This window comes from Carassius carassius, chromosome 10 (genome assembly GCF_963082965.1).
Source record: "Carassius carassius chromosome 10, fCarCar2.1, whole genome shotgun sequence".
Lineage (NCBI taxonomy): Eukaryota > Metazoa > Chordata > Actinopteri > Cypriniformes > Cyprinidae > Carassius > Carassius carassius.
The window spans coordinates 18,701,973-18,718,116 of NC_081764.1; positions in this window are offsets into that span (position 1 = coordinate 18,701,973).

Below are 16,144 nucleotides of genomic sequence, written 5' to 3' on the forward strand. Positions count from 1 at the left end.
TTTTAGTTCTGTCAACATGCAACATACAAAGGGTGGATTTGGTGATATAGTTAGGTTTAACAAGTAGAGGTAGGGTCAAGAATGTAATTATAGATGTAATTACAGAAATTAATCACATATGTGATTATAGAATGTTAGATAGCACTTTATTTTAAGGGGTCCTTGTTACACGTTACATGTACTCACTATTATAATAACAATTAATTATGCATAATTACATGCAAGTAAGTCTAAGTCAAACCCTAATGATATAGTAACATAGTTAATTAATATAATTCAGTAATTAAATGCATATTTACACTGTAACAAGAACACCTTAAAAAAAGTGTTACCAAATGGTGTTTTCAAATATAAGTACAATATAAAAACATGTATGCGCACTGTATCAAATGATACATTTTAATGTGATTACATAGTAGTTAAGGAAACTTTTTGTACATTTTAGGAATATTGTATATTTTATATATTTCTCTGCTTAACATCACCAGGTCTGTTCTGGAGTGAGTTCAGTGGAAGCAACCGTCAGTCATGTCAAATGACTGCTTAATCATGGAAGGCACTAAGGGGCTGAACTGATTCTGTTGTAGGGGGTGAGGAGTGAAAATGCTGACAGACAAACCACTGTGCCGCAGGGAAATGGAGCAACCACCACCAACACACTTTCTGCATGTTTCTGCTTTATAACCATCTATCCAAATGACTTGCAGAACACTCAAGGGCAGGACCTTGGGCAACAGTGCAGCTGTTTAATGCATTTAATCTTTTGTGAACAATCACATTTACAGCACAACTCCCTCTAGTGACGCTGTGACTGAACCCACTCAACCTGCCGCTTTTAAATCCTTCTGTTCCTGTTAAAGAAAATGCTCCTCCTTTTATGCAAACACTCACCTCGAGTGACTAGGATGTGTCTCCACTGTCTATCTCTCTCTGTACCCACACACCACTGCCCATCCATACACATGACCTACAAAACAATAAATGACTTTTAGCCCTGCTGTAAAGTATAAAGTATTTAAAAATAGAGCCCTGGGGGCTGCTTTGTCCGTGGCTGGAGGCGTTATTATAGCCGGCCTGTCACGCGCCATCCCCTCAGGTCATTACTAGCCGGCAGAGCTGCTGCCCTTGGCAGCCTAACAGAGGCAGAGTGCTCCATTATCTGGAGCAGGGAGCAAGAGAACAAGAGAGGGGAGGAGAGGAGAGGCCTGGACGCTGATCTGAGGAATGAGAAATGGGGAGAAGGCAGTGAAAGCTGTGGGGAAAGGGGGAATGCTTTTCCGGACTGGCCCGGCTCCTAGACGTCACCCATCTGGAGGTTGATTTGAAAGTGCTGGTGGTTTGGAGCTCTGGCAAAGGAAAGCTTAACCTGATGAAGAACATAATTGCATGGTTTTTTTTTTCATCCTTTTTCTTTTTTCCTCTGATGCGTATATTCCCTTTAGTTAAATGAGAGCCTCCCTGCCAAAATCCGATCGTGTTGGTCCTGCAGATGAGCAAGCACAGCAAGGTGCAATAAGAGATCTTTATGTTACATAGCTCAAAAGAATGAGAGTACATTCACATCACAGATGGTCTGTAATACACATTTCTTTTATTTGTCTCAAAATCTCCCACATCCCGAAACCACGTATTGATGCCCTGTTGATTGCTCTAGCATGGCTTGACATGAAAGGCAGAGTCAATTGAGAGAACAAATAATAGTAAGAAATGTCGGAACTCAGGTCCAGACTGTTGACAGTGGATTGGAGGCATCTGGTCTTATGATGCTTCCATACATTAGGAGACTAAGGCAGTGATTCCACCACAAGTGTTACCCGAAATGGATGTATAAACAGCTTCCAAGGGGTTTAATCTAGAAGACAGAAATGACAACATAAAAATGTAAATATATAATATTTTTATTAAATGTTTCATTTGCTCTTGAAAAAAAATAAAAATAAATAATTGAGGTTTGTTTAGCTTTTTTTAAATGTTACACATATTTTCTAATTCATCACAACCTTTTCTGTCACAACTTCATTTCATTGTGACAAATCATTTCTAATTTAAAAATGTACGATTGCTTAGTTAATTTGTGTTGATTACTTAACTCAGGTTTGTACAGGTTTTTAAGAGTGATATACAAGCACTTTTAATAGTCCAAAAGCTTAGGCATGTTTTAGCTCAGTGGTTTTCAAACCTGGCATAATTTTATATTTCAATTCTTGGCATTTTCTACTCATTAGTACACCTAGAAGTTACAAGCATCTACTGCAGAAATCATAGTTCAGCATATTTCTGATGTCTATATTTAATCACGACATACAGCATATAGGCCTACACTTTTGAGACAAATCACTTGACATGTGGTTTTATATACCGGGCGTGTCCAAATCCACTTTTGCTATTTTAACGATGGAAAAACGGTTTGTGCGCCGGGGGCATTTTTGGAATGGGTTGTCCCTATTCTCTTAACGTTACATTCAATAAACCAATCAGAGTGTCATCTCCCATTCCCTTTAAGAGTGAACTGCGCTTGCGCCATGGCAGATTGCTTTTTACATGGCGGAATTTGTTGGTGGAAAAGCTGAACACTTCTCAAGCGAAGAAACCGATCTGCTCGTGCGCGAGCACATCATCTGAGGGACAAGCAGGAATCCACCAAAGCTCCGCGCGATGAGTCAGTTAATATATATATATGTGTATTGGCATGATTGTTCAATTAATTTCATTCATCATTATAAGTAGTAATAGGCTAAATTGCAAATAGGTAGCCTAATTCTAATAAACTCAATGACTATCCATTATTAAATTTTTGTATTTATGTAGCCTACACAATAATATTAATTTACACTGTAATCCTTTTGTTTTTAATATTTGCCATATTTGTGTGATGCGCATACCTGTGTGTAATAAGCAAAGTCAACGCACACTGTGGACCCACCCAAAGGCGCATTTTCTACCAATGCCCTGTTTAAATAACAAAAAATATTGCGCCATTGACTTTAGACTTTAGACCAAGTTTGAGTTGGTCTATGGCACAGTCTATTTTCAGCTCCTTAAAATAGCAATGTGCCAGCAATCCGCCTGAACACACCTCTTTTTTAGACCAGCACACCCATGGGTGCACAAATGGGCGCAAATGCATTTGCTAATTAAACGAAGTGGTGCTGGACGGGAAAATGCGAACGGCACCAGACTGAAACTAGCAAATACACTTGCGCTGCGTCTTGCATCGCATTGTGCCGCGTGTATGATAGGGCCCATGGTTTTATGTTTGGGCAGCGTGATATGCAGTGAAACATGTAAAAAGACAGAATAAGCAATTATAATCAGTAATTATGTGTAATGAAAGGAATGGGTGAGGAAGCAAATGCAAGTGTAAGTAAATTTTATGAACAGATAAACAAATGATCAGAGGATAAACAGCAGGACAACAGGATGGAGAGAGATAAAGTCACGGGTGGCCAGGAAGTTGAGGTGGAATTGGACAGCAAGAGAGCGTGACGCAAGAACTGAGATGAGCCATCCAGTGGAGAGGTGAGTGGATGGGGTTACAGAAGTGCTGCGATCCAGTGAAGCAAAGAACAGGCAGAAACAAGGACGAGAAACCAGGCATGTATAAAGGGAGCTTCAAACAACGATCTGACAAACACAAGACGAAAGACAGGGCAATAAATAGGGAGCAGGTAATGAGTGGCAGCTGTAGCTGACTAACAATAAACGGAAAAGCCCACATGAAACGATCAGTGCAGACGAGAGACACACATAACTCCACCCACATAGTGATCAACAGAGACGACGGTTCTACCAACCGTTACAGTATCCTCCCCCTTAGGAAAGCCTCCTGGTGTTCCCTGACGACCCTACCTGTCGATTGTAATCATCAATAAGGGAGTGATCCAGTATGTCTCTAGCAGGTACCCAACTCGTCTCCTCCGCACCGTAACCTTCCCAGTCCACCAAGTACTGGAATCCTCATCCCCTCCGTCTCGATTCCAAAATAGGATTTACAGAATAAGTAAGGGAACGGAGCAGAATGTTGTTGGTAGAAAGCCACACTTTTTGATCCACGACGTATATGGGAGGCCTTGACCGGTGGCGATCGGCCTTAGCCTTAGTGCGCGCCCTCACCTGGAGCAGAGTCTCACGGGCTCTGGTCCATGTGCGGTGGCACCTCTGGACAAAGGCATGAGCGGAGGGGACCGCGACTTCAGATTCCAGACTAGGAAAAACTGGTGGCTGGTAACCTATACTGCACTCAAATGGGGAGAGGCCCGTGGATGACACTGGTAACGAGTTGTGTGCGTACTTAACCATAGAGAGTTGTTGGCTCCAGGATGAACGATTCTTGGAGACCAAACATCGCAATGTTCTCTCCAAATCTTGGTTGGCACGCTCAGACTGACCGTTGCTCTGGGGATGATGACCCGAAAACAGGCTAACCGTAGCTACCAATAATTTACACAATTCTTGCCAATATTTAGACACAAATTGGGAACCCCTGTCAGAGACCACGTCCATCGGGAGGCCATTTACCCGAAAGACTTGATCAATTACAGTAACCGCTGTCTCCTTGGCTGAAGGTAATTTGGGCAAGGCAATGAAATGTGCTGCCTTCGAGAACCGGTCCACTATGGTCAAAACAACCGTCATGCCATTAGAGGGCGGGAGGGCGGTAACAAAATCTAGTGCGATGTGGGACCAGGGACTTGAAGGGACAGACACCGGTTGGAGTAACCCATCTGGAGGTCGGTTAGACGTCTTACCACTGGCACAAACTGAGCAGGCCAAAACAAAGCCATAAGTGGCCACCAAAATCGTTGCTTTACTAAGCCTCTAGTGCGGCTTACTCCTGGATGACAAGCGACATTGGAGCAATGACCCCATCGCATAACGTCGGATGGTAATCCCTCCGGAACGAACAACCAATTCAGTGGGCACCTGGGCGGAGGCATTACCCCTTCTAAGGCCGTCTTGACCTTCGACTCGACCTCCCATATGTGTGTGGAGATTTCTCGGGTAAATGACACTCGAGAGTTCATTCATCCCCCTTCCTGATGCGGACCAAATGATAAGCGTTTCGTAAATCCAATTTTGTGAAGATGGATGCTCCCTGCAACCTCTCGAAAGCTGAAGACATCAACAGCAAAGGATAAGTATTCTTCACCGTGATGTTTCTCAGTTCTCGGTAATCAATACAAGGTTGCAGAGAACCATCCTTCTTACCAACAAAAAAGAATCCCACCCCCGCTGGAGAAGAGGAATGGTGGATGAACCCCATTGCTAGAGAATCAGAAATATATTTCTCCATGGCCTCTCTCTCAGGAATAGAAAGAGAGTAAAGTTTGCCTTTAGACAGGGACTCACCTGGTAATAACTTTATGGCACAGTCATAGGGACGATGCGGAGGAAGAGAAGCAGTGCGAGACTTACTGAACACCTCCTTCAGGTTCAGATACTCTGCAGGCACATTTGACAGAACCGCTGCCATCTCCTGAAACACAGAACCAGACACAGAAGAACAAGCACTCGTGGATTGTGTTTAGCCAGCCAAGGGTGACCTAGGACATTGGGTGCCACGGGGGAGTCCAGGAGGAGGAAGGGAATAGTTTAAATGTGATTTCCTGAGGTGATCAGGGTTATGGGTCCAGTAGTGAAGGTGATGTTGGGAAGTTCTTGACCGTTCAGTGTTTTGACGGAGATCTGGTGTGAGAGAGACGTGATGGGGAGTTTCAACTGCTGTGCAAGATCAGTGCTCCGGAATCCAGGAGGGCTTGACATGAGTAGGTGTTGTTGTTGTTGGCCCATTTCAGTCTCACCGGAAGGAGAGTGCAAGAAAGCATTGGCTGCCAGCTTCAGTGTTGCCGAGGAAACGTGTAGAACGGGTGTGCTGCCCCAGTCGCTCAATGCGGGCATCCACCCGAAGAGCCAAGTCAATCAAACTCGCTGGTAACTCCAGCATGTAAATCTCCCTTTGAACACGGTCAAATTTACATTCGGCCGCTAACATGCAAAATTCAATGGAGTAGTCAGCAACGGAAATGTCACCCTGTTTAAGATCTGCGAGTCTTCTGGCAGCCTCCTTACCGACTACCGCTCGATCGAACACCCTCTTCATTTCCACCGCGAAAGTATGGAACGAGGTGCAGCATGGGTCCCGGTTCTCCCACACCACCGTTCCCAACAAAGCTGCCCTTCCAGTAAGCAAGGGGAGTACGAAAGCCACCTTAGACTCCTCCGTCTCAAAGGTGCGAGGCTGCAACGAGAAATGCATGGAACATCTGGTAAGGAATGCTCTACAGAAGTCCGGCTCAACAGCATAACTCTCTGGAATGGGTAAGCGGGGCTCCGGCCGATGGCTTGACTCAGGGGCAGCCCGGGGAACAGACGGTGTGGGCGGCGCAGCGGGAATGGTTAGCTGTTGGATCTGCTGGCTGAGTTCGGACACCTGTGTCACAAGGGCTTCAACTGTGCGTCCGATGTTGGCGACATTCTCATGCTGTTCATCCATTCGGGAGATACTGTGGTGAATGAACTCTGGTGACGAGGTTGAACTTGCTGCTTCAATGGTTGGTCAGATCGTTCTGTAATGAAAAGAATGGGTGAGAGAACAGAGACAGAGACGCCCACATGAAATGATCAGTGCAGACGAGAGACACACATAACTCCACCTACATAGTGATCAACAGAGACGACGGTTCTACCAACCGTAACATTATGTCCCCACTGGATGCAACATATGCCTCGTTCGTAATGTGTTTTATTGGTTTTGTCTCATCTCGCCAGGATACAGCATCACAATATGGTAAGGGGTGTAACATTTCCATCATCTTGAGGTATTCGAGCCAATCACAATGCACTTGACAATTGGCCAATCAGCATACAACTTGTTTTTCAGATTGATGAGCTTTGTAAAAATCGAAAGAATAAGAATAAGTAAATAAAAGTTAAAAATAATAAAATAAATAAAAAAGTTATTATATAATTTAAAATCATTTATTTCAGGTTTAAATTTTATTACAAACGAATTATACATGTATTATCAAATAATTTATTCATTCATTCATTCATTTTATTTATTTATTTCTGCAGGTTTGGTCTCATTAAAGGCAGAGATGAGAAGAAAGTTCTGTTATTCTACAGAATTGATTATTTTTTAGTTCCAAGAAGAACTGCTGTAATAATTTTAATAAGAGGCATAAATTATGCTTCTTCATGGTATTCCATATAATATGCTAATGGGAATATATTACTGGTATGGTGTCAGTTATGGAGTATTTTTTAATCCTTGATTATGGGGCTGAGAAAAACATAAGAAAGCTTCACTGGCATTCACCCTGAGTTGAGAGCTCCACACCAAACCTCACTGGAGACTATCTATCATCCTCTCCTCTATTCCACAAACAACACACCAAAGAAACACTAACACCACTCGTGACCAAAGCCTCATGATCTCTGCTCTCCGCCCAGACACTCTTAATCACTCAGTTATTACAATCTCATCAAAAACAAATCTCCAGTCTGGTCGATTTAAGCCTCGGTAAACGTTAAGACCTCCAATAAGTAGATCAGAGACATGATATATTCATTAAAGGACATCACGGTTTTGTAATATACTTCACTTTGACAAAGACGTAAGTAAAAAGCATGAGTCTTTTACTGTGAGGTCCTTTCAGGTGTTCACAGTGTCTTACATCAATGACAACGTTTCATCAACCACCGAATGGTGATAGAAAGATACAGCTGTCGTAAATCATTATTGTGCCTCGTCGTCAGAGATGTAAAGCTTGGTAACTGAGAACAGGGATTAATAAACATGTCATTTTTGAAGTGGTGTTTGTCCCCTCATTGTAGTCTTTGTGGATGGTATTGATGACTGCTCTAAACAGCTACCATTGTGTCTGCTTTCATATGAGAATGCCTGTTAAATTGGTTTAGCATTTTGAAACATCTCATTCACGTATCTTTGACCAGTCACAGCATGAAAGCAGTTGTAAATAACTGCAGACATTGAGTGTGATTAAAGGCAAAGCAAGAGATGTGAAGCATCTGTCTCTTTCTCTCTCGCTCCCTCTCTTTTTGGCAGTGTGGTATGAGTTTGAATGGAGAGATGGAAAAAGCTTTCTCTTGACGTGTCTCAGCTCTGACCAGGCTGAGGGAGAGAGCAGGGTTTCACACAAGAGAGTCTGGCCATGTCGAGTGTATGTTAGCCTGCCAGTCAAACATGTCCAGATTTCCAGATTGACTGAGAGAGATGAAAAGACAAGAAAAGGGAGAGAGAGAATAGAGCGAGTCCACTGAATCAATCCAATTCTTCTTGACTACATGCTCAAATATACCAGTCACAAATACTTTGTCTTTCAATCAGTCTTTTGCCATGCTATATCACTCACCATTCACCCAAAATATATATAATAACATTCAGAAAAAAAAATATTACCCAGTTGCGAACATGTGGTAGATGGGTATATATCCTCTTGGGACTCATGGCATACTTTAGCCATGTATAGAGGACATTTATATTTTAGTGAATTCCTCCATACATGCCACACATCTGGATGTCTTGTACCAAGTGTTTTCAGATACAGCAAATGTTTGGAGGTTTGATCATGACAACTCCCTCTCCTTGGTCTTTAAATACTGTATGACAGACATTGACTGTATGACTAAATTCAGCACTCTTAAGGATATATGGTAATATTTTGCAAATATCATTTAAATCAGACTCATTTTCAATTCGTTTTTCATAAATGAACATCTCAGATTGACTTCAGTGTGGTTTCAGAGCAAAATATGACTTTCTGTTGTGAGACATGCATCAATTTCATACATGTCCAGTCCACTGAGGACACCAGGACACACTTTGTGTTTACCAGGCATTTTAGTTAGACATACTAATAAATTATCTAGCAATATTTCTATGAAATATGAGATATTAAATGAAACTTTTGCTAAATTATTATTCATTTAATTATTCATGTCAAGAATACATTAATATAGAAATGAGATACAATAGATATAGTGATTATAATAGGAAAACCCATTTTTGGCCATGTTTATGCACTTATTGTGTAAACTGTTATCAAAATAATTCATTAATATCTATCGATCTATCTATCTATCTATATATATATAGTATATATATATATATATATATATATATATATATATATATATATAGTATATATATATATATATACACGTTGATATACTGCATGTGAGTTTACACATCTGAATATTTGCTTATTTTCAAAAGGTTTATTTTTTAAATGTCAAAGTCAGATGTTTAACTAGTCAAGGTATTTATTTTACAAATAATATGAATTAATAATAATAATAATAATTATTATTATTAATTTGATAACCAATCAATATAGTCATTCTTTTGTCAGTCTTTTTTTGTTGTCGTTTTTTTGTTAAAGTTATACACAAAACACTGTTCACTCAGGCTACAAATCACGTTTACTTGTGCCAAGCTGCAAAGTAATTTGTGAGCATATCAGTCACAGTCCATTTCCAGCATAACATTTTATGCATATTCTATTAGATGTGCATCTGTTTTTGGAGAATAGAGAATCTACACCTCCTGCATGTTCATGTTTTACCCGCTCTGGGTGAGAGCTCACACTGAGACCAATGGATAAGATAAGCATAATACTTATACATTTATCACCAATAATCACACTTCTCTGTGTGTGCCAATACTTTCAGACAGGAATAATGAGATGCCTTGCCGAGACAGGTTTTGAATATAAAACCTCTGCGTGTATGCGAACATCCTGGGACTCTCGCTCTGAAGGTGAGGAAAACACTATTAGACAGCTGTAAAGCACCGTCAACAATTTACCAGATTAAAACGCCTTTCCAATCGATATATAAATAGTTAGAACTTTGGTGCCTACTGTTTCTTGTAAGAACTGAGAATGATAACATCCTGTGTGAAATAGAGAAGCAGAGTCAGTTTTGTAATGAAACATTTTCACATGGGTTGAAGATATAAACCTAGCTCAACCCTTTCAACTCAGGAGTGACCTCCAAACTCTTGCTCCTGGGTCAGGGCTTGTTCACTCCACCTTCTGGCAGTGGAGTAATGCAAGTGTTGCCATTGCATTGTACTTTTCCAAAGGTCATTTTAAATCCACTTAACAGGGCCAAGTCACCCAAGTGGGAGCGCATCCCAATATTTTCTAATGAACATGTCCAAGACTTCGCCCACTAAATAGGGCTTCATTTTCTAAAGCCCACCTTAATTAAAAGTTATGTTTTAATGTTTTTTGTTTTCCTATTATAAAGCTATTTAACATCAAACCTAGATGTTGAGTATGATAATGCAGTACCTAGAGATCTGAGGCAATATCAAGACTAATCCCTAATATAAATTAAATCAGCACTTCAAATGTTTCAAGAAGGATAACACAACTTATTAGAAGTGTAATGTAGTACTCAATGTTTATGATATAAAACTGGGGGCAGTATGTCACTCTCTTTATAGAAGGTCTTTGTGGAGCTGTGGTCCTGTAGTATATTGCTCTGAACTCCACCAACTGGAGACAATTTTGCTGCATTTACAACCAGAATAAATGGGTGGGGTACTGCTGTGTGCTGTGTGACATATGGACAGCCCTTTCCCGCTGAAACCTTAATCTGCAGGACTTTATGGAAAGATGTACATCACTTGCCACTTGATCATTAAAGATATGATTACTACTGAATGGGCTCAGACGGCAGAGCATTCATTAGTATGGCAACAGATGGGGATGTACATTTTCCTCGCACATACTTCGGAAATGACTCTTTGGGTAGCCGTATAAATATGATGCACTGCTTCATGTCTCACTTTATAGAGGCACAAAGTCAAAGCAACCAGGTATGCACTACAGGGGACAAATAACACCCCGTATTTGGCAACCCTATCATGAATGATCTATTCCACACATTGACATGGTTTACTAGCTGTCTTGCATATTTGCATTTCTTATCATTTATAGCAGTTGAGAGGAATACAGAGCAGAGACATAGCAAGCAACCCTGATTTCTGTCTTCATGGGAAGTACATCTCCCAAGCGAGAATACATCATTTTCTATTATATGAACAATTTTCACTGTCAGTGGAAATATAGGGCTGTAAAAAAGTGGGATGGGGTTCGACATGCACATCAGAAGAGAGTATCACTATTGTCATATACATTGTTCAGCCAGACAAACTGAAATCTCAACCAATATGCATTAACATATTGATTGAAATAATTCATCATTGTGCGATTTTAGGTGAGAGCGAGCGAGAGAGAAGGAGAGAAAGAGAGACAGGCAGTAAAGAATTATCTAACAAAAGAACAGCATTGTACCACGGGGACGTTTCTCTGTTCCAGTTCATTGATGGAGTTGATGAAGTTTAAATGAAGCAGACACGGGATAAAAGTGAGGGTATTGACCAGCGGACCATACATGCGCAGAAGCAAGATTTGCTAAATGCTCTAATCTTCAATCAAATCTAACATCAATAGAGACAAAGTTTGGTAATGAGAGATTCAATGAAGCACGAAGGAGAGAGAATTAATTCCCTTCGCCTAAACTGGGTTCAACTTTGAAGCTTTGCTCTTTGGGACAGACAGTTATCTAAATGCTAAATAAGAAACGTATTGTACTTTTCACAGTATGCTAATCATTTGTTCATTTCATCTCCATTATTTGTTCTCCCGTAGATTAGAGTTGTTGATCTAGTGATTAGTACAACATTGGACAGCGTCTGGAAGTAGGGGAAGAATACTTAACAGTCAATTCAACTAGGCCTACGTGCAAATATAACGCAGGCCACTAATTTAAAAACGCAATATTGTGCAGCCTGACTGACTCCAATTATGGACGTGACAAACTACAGATTTTATATCCATCAACCCCATAATATAGTTCAATGTGATAGCAAAATTTCATTTTCATTGGAAACATAATAATACAACCCTCTATTCAATAGCATTTAATAATAGGAAAAACGAAAGCTGTGAAGGTTATCAATAATTACATGTTGTTAATTTGTATTATTACACATGTTATTACATATGCAATTACACTTTAATAAGAAAGTTAATCTACTTTAACCAGATTCTGGTTTTGATTTAACCCATTTTTCGTATTCTTATGTATTAAATGTTGCATTGATACATGTTGTACAGATTATGATCCATGTTGTACAGATAAGTTTAGAATTCTAAACTTATTTTAAAAAATAAATAATTATCACCTCATACAAACTCATGATGAGCCGACATGTATTGGCATGTGTTTCACATTGTTTTTACAATCCTAGAAATGTTTCTGAATTTTGGCAGGATTGAGCAATGATCACAGCTCAGGATGTAGCTATAGCAAGCCTGAAGGTGACAGACGCATAACAGGTGACAACTCCCTGGCCGAGCTGTGATATCTACACATGCTGTGTCAGCTCTATGACCCCTTAACAGCGGCAGAAAAAAAGAACATGGAGAGAGGGCAAATTGTAAAAAAAATAATTTATTTTAGATCTTGTCAGATTAGAGCAGTTTAACATGTTTGTCAGTGATTGCATACCACCTGCAATGTTAGCCTCTATGCCAGCAGGTAAAATATGACAACACAGCCACAACACTAGGTATACATATGCACCACCATATTTTCAGGTGAACAGGCATTGCCAAGACATATGTTTATGTCATGGATCAGAGTTCCTCCATAATTACATAGATAATCTGTTAGATTTGTTTTCTAATAATTCATTACAATTGGAATAATATATAAAAAAAATAAATAGATGGTTCAATAAAATAAAAGTACACATGAAGCACGTGCTATCAATAAGTTCTTCCCATTGTAATATGTATTAAATCACACTGTAATCTGAACAAAAGCCCCAATGTAAAAATGTGACCATATTTAGTTGTTATATTGTATTTATCGCCGAAAGGCAATATTAGATTTAGCCAAGCAGGTTCTGTTGTTCTATTTGTGTTGGTATGAGCGCGATGGGACCTGGAATCTGCAAGTAAAGAGTGTCTGTCAAACCCCTATCTAATCTGCATGTTTGTTTCTTAAACAGGGCGTGTTAGTTTCTTTCTTCAGCCCGGGAGATGTGCGCTAAAACAAACTGCGCTCTCAAAGCTCTGCGCGCCTTTGTACTACTGCGCGTGTCTTTCTACTGTCACTTATTCCCCTTCTGTTTCTGTCATTTGCTCTATATATTCACCTGTCGCCTGACACATTTCTCCACAGTAGTATACAGTTGGGTTGCAATTATATATATATATATATATATATATATATATATATATATCAACAAAGCAAAAAGCAAAAGAAAGCATTGCTTACGGTGAAGATATTCCACGTTTAAATGTTAAAACACCCGGGAGGATGACGCGCGCGAGCTGCAAGTTTGTTTGTTTTTGCCCTGAAACAACAGACACGTCAGTGCAGTAAATGCAAAATTATTTCGCTCTTCTGTCTGAGACGAGGCTTTCTAATATTAGACATTACCATCCCAAGGTGTGTGTGTGGGGGGGGGGGGGGGGGGGGGGGTTATGAATAGTAAGAAAGTACTAAATATCTGGAGTTATTTCTTCATATCATATGGTTCATCCAGTGAGGAAGAATGTAATAAACATTTGCCCTTTTACGCTGAGCATATAGTCTTAATGCATTCAAAGGATGGAGCTCAAAACATTAATAAATAACTATCTTTTTGTAAGAAAACAAACCAAATAATTATAATAATAATAAAGCCATATTATTGAACAGTTTCATAGCCTGTACAATTATACAGTTACCATGTTACCCATTCTGGAAAATTGTCTAAATTGAAAATATATTGTATATATATATATATATATATATATATATATATATATATATATATATATATATATGTGTGTGTGTGTGTGTGTGTACTGTATATACTGTATATAGAATGTTTCTGCATTTTATCAGCGTGTAAATCATGACTAGTGACATTTAGTCAGATTTTTCTACATTACTTTGTTTATACAACTTTTTCAGGTGAGTACCTAAACAGGTTGAAATGCTGTTAGGCATCTCAAACGTTTAATGTTGGCTCAACAAAGCGTCTGTAGCCAAATGGATCTTAATTGCAGTGCAGTGCCTCCTAGTGGCCGATAACTGCATGCAGTTTACTTATATAAAAAAAGAAAAAGAAAAAAAAGAAACCCCTATAGCAAACAGAGGCTATAAGCCAAATAAAGCATACGCGATCTTATTTGATTGGCCCGACTCTCTCTACATTTTCATTGGTCTGAAACGATCAATTAACACTCGGAAACGGAGCTGGGAAGACCAAATTGGCGCCGCATTTTTTTTAAGGTAGAGAGATACTTGCATTTTGATTTGGTTATTTCCCCCAATGTGTTTTTTTTTTTATCACGAGTTAACCCATTACAACCAATACATGCAGGATAACGTTAATGATATACAGCAAGTAGGCTATGAATTAGACTGCCTGGTATTTAATTAATTTATTGTAACATAAGATACGCAACGAACACACATTTTAATTTTAGATCAGTGATAAACGCATATAGGGCTGTTTGATGCTTTAAATAACGCAGGGGAAGGATGTAGAATATTTAATTATTTTAACAGGATATAGCCTATGTGCTGTTGGAAAATACTTGAACCGGCTCCACGGAGAATAAAGAGGCGCTGTATGTTTTACGCGTGATATGACTCGTCACTTTTGGCTCATATTCTGCATTTCTTACCGAGTCCAACTCAAATCACTTTCATTTTGTGTCTTGTCAAGCCTCTAATCTAGTGTGGAAAGAAAAGCAGGTCATGGTGCGCCCGGAGGGATGAGGGCCAGCTGCTCAGTGACAAGTCACACCTAGTTCAGCTACACATTCATTCATTCTTCAGAGAGTCCAGCACAATTTCGAATTATTATTATCATCATCATCATCATTATTAGACCTATTATTAGTAGTAGTCTATTATTGTGGTTGTTATTGTGAACTGCCTGCTGAAGCATGACCCACACCGAATATAGCCTAGGCCTATGCTATGCTGTTGTTGCTGTTATGTAGTCTACTGCCTTAGCTTTAATTGTGCCCTTTAACAGCATTAATCACATAATAATAATAATTGTAGCATAGCCTATAATAAACGATAGGCTATAATATTTGGGTTTAATTAAAATCATGCAGGAAAGGTTTTTTTTTTCATTATAGTCTACGTAATTAATTCTACAAATGTCATTGCATTCCGCCCACTGATTGGAAACATTTTAAAATTGCCAACTGTAATTATGTCGTCATAATAGTAGCCTATGTAATGACGTGTCTTTAGGGCAGCTAATGATTAGGACCTGCTGTCAGCTGCTGAAATGAACCGGAGCAGTCGAGCGTGCACAGCGACATGACTCGCTATTGTTCGAGGCTTGTCAGCATATTAACCTGCATTCCCTGAAGTCATCCACTATACCGAATTAGTGCAGCAGACAAGGAAAGGGAAATCAGGGGAAAAAAAGAAGGCGGACTAATTGAAAAACAATTGGCGGGAAAGCGCATTAATTAATAGGCTCTATACCGCATGTCAAATGATGCCCCGAGAGCTTGAAGCCTTTTGTAAAATCCGTCCATTAGAAATAATTTAGAGCGAATGGGCGAGCTAATTTCTCATTAACATTTGTTGTAAGACCTAGTTACACATAATAAGGGATGATACTGTTGCGGTTTCACCTTTATGTTTAAGAATAGGCTAAACGCTGTTTAAAATCACAAGCAGATATAAACACAGAGATAGAGAAATGGATTTCCTCACTGTGGTGAACCTCAGACAAGCCATACAGATCTAATTTAACGTGACAAGGGCTAAAGCATATTTTTGGAGCACCAAAATGGTGCATCCCAAACAGGTTTCATCCTTGTCAAAATGTATTTCATCCTTGTCAAAATGTATTGATTTCTCTAAGTTTCTTGGAGTGGTTGATGTCTCTCTTACTCAGCGGTCAGTGGGAGAGGGTTGGTTTAACGGGTTCAATTGGAGGGCTGATACAATTACCCCCAACAAGTCTGTAAAAGATTTAACTTGGGCTGTCTCTCATTAGAGATACTCTAGAAGCAAAGTTCTCTATAGATGTTTTCGAGCATCGTAGTACTTAACATAGTGAGATATTGTGTAAAAG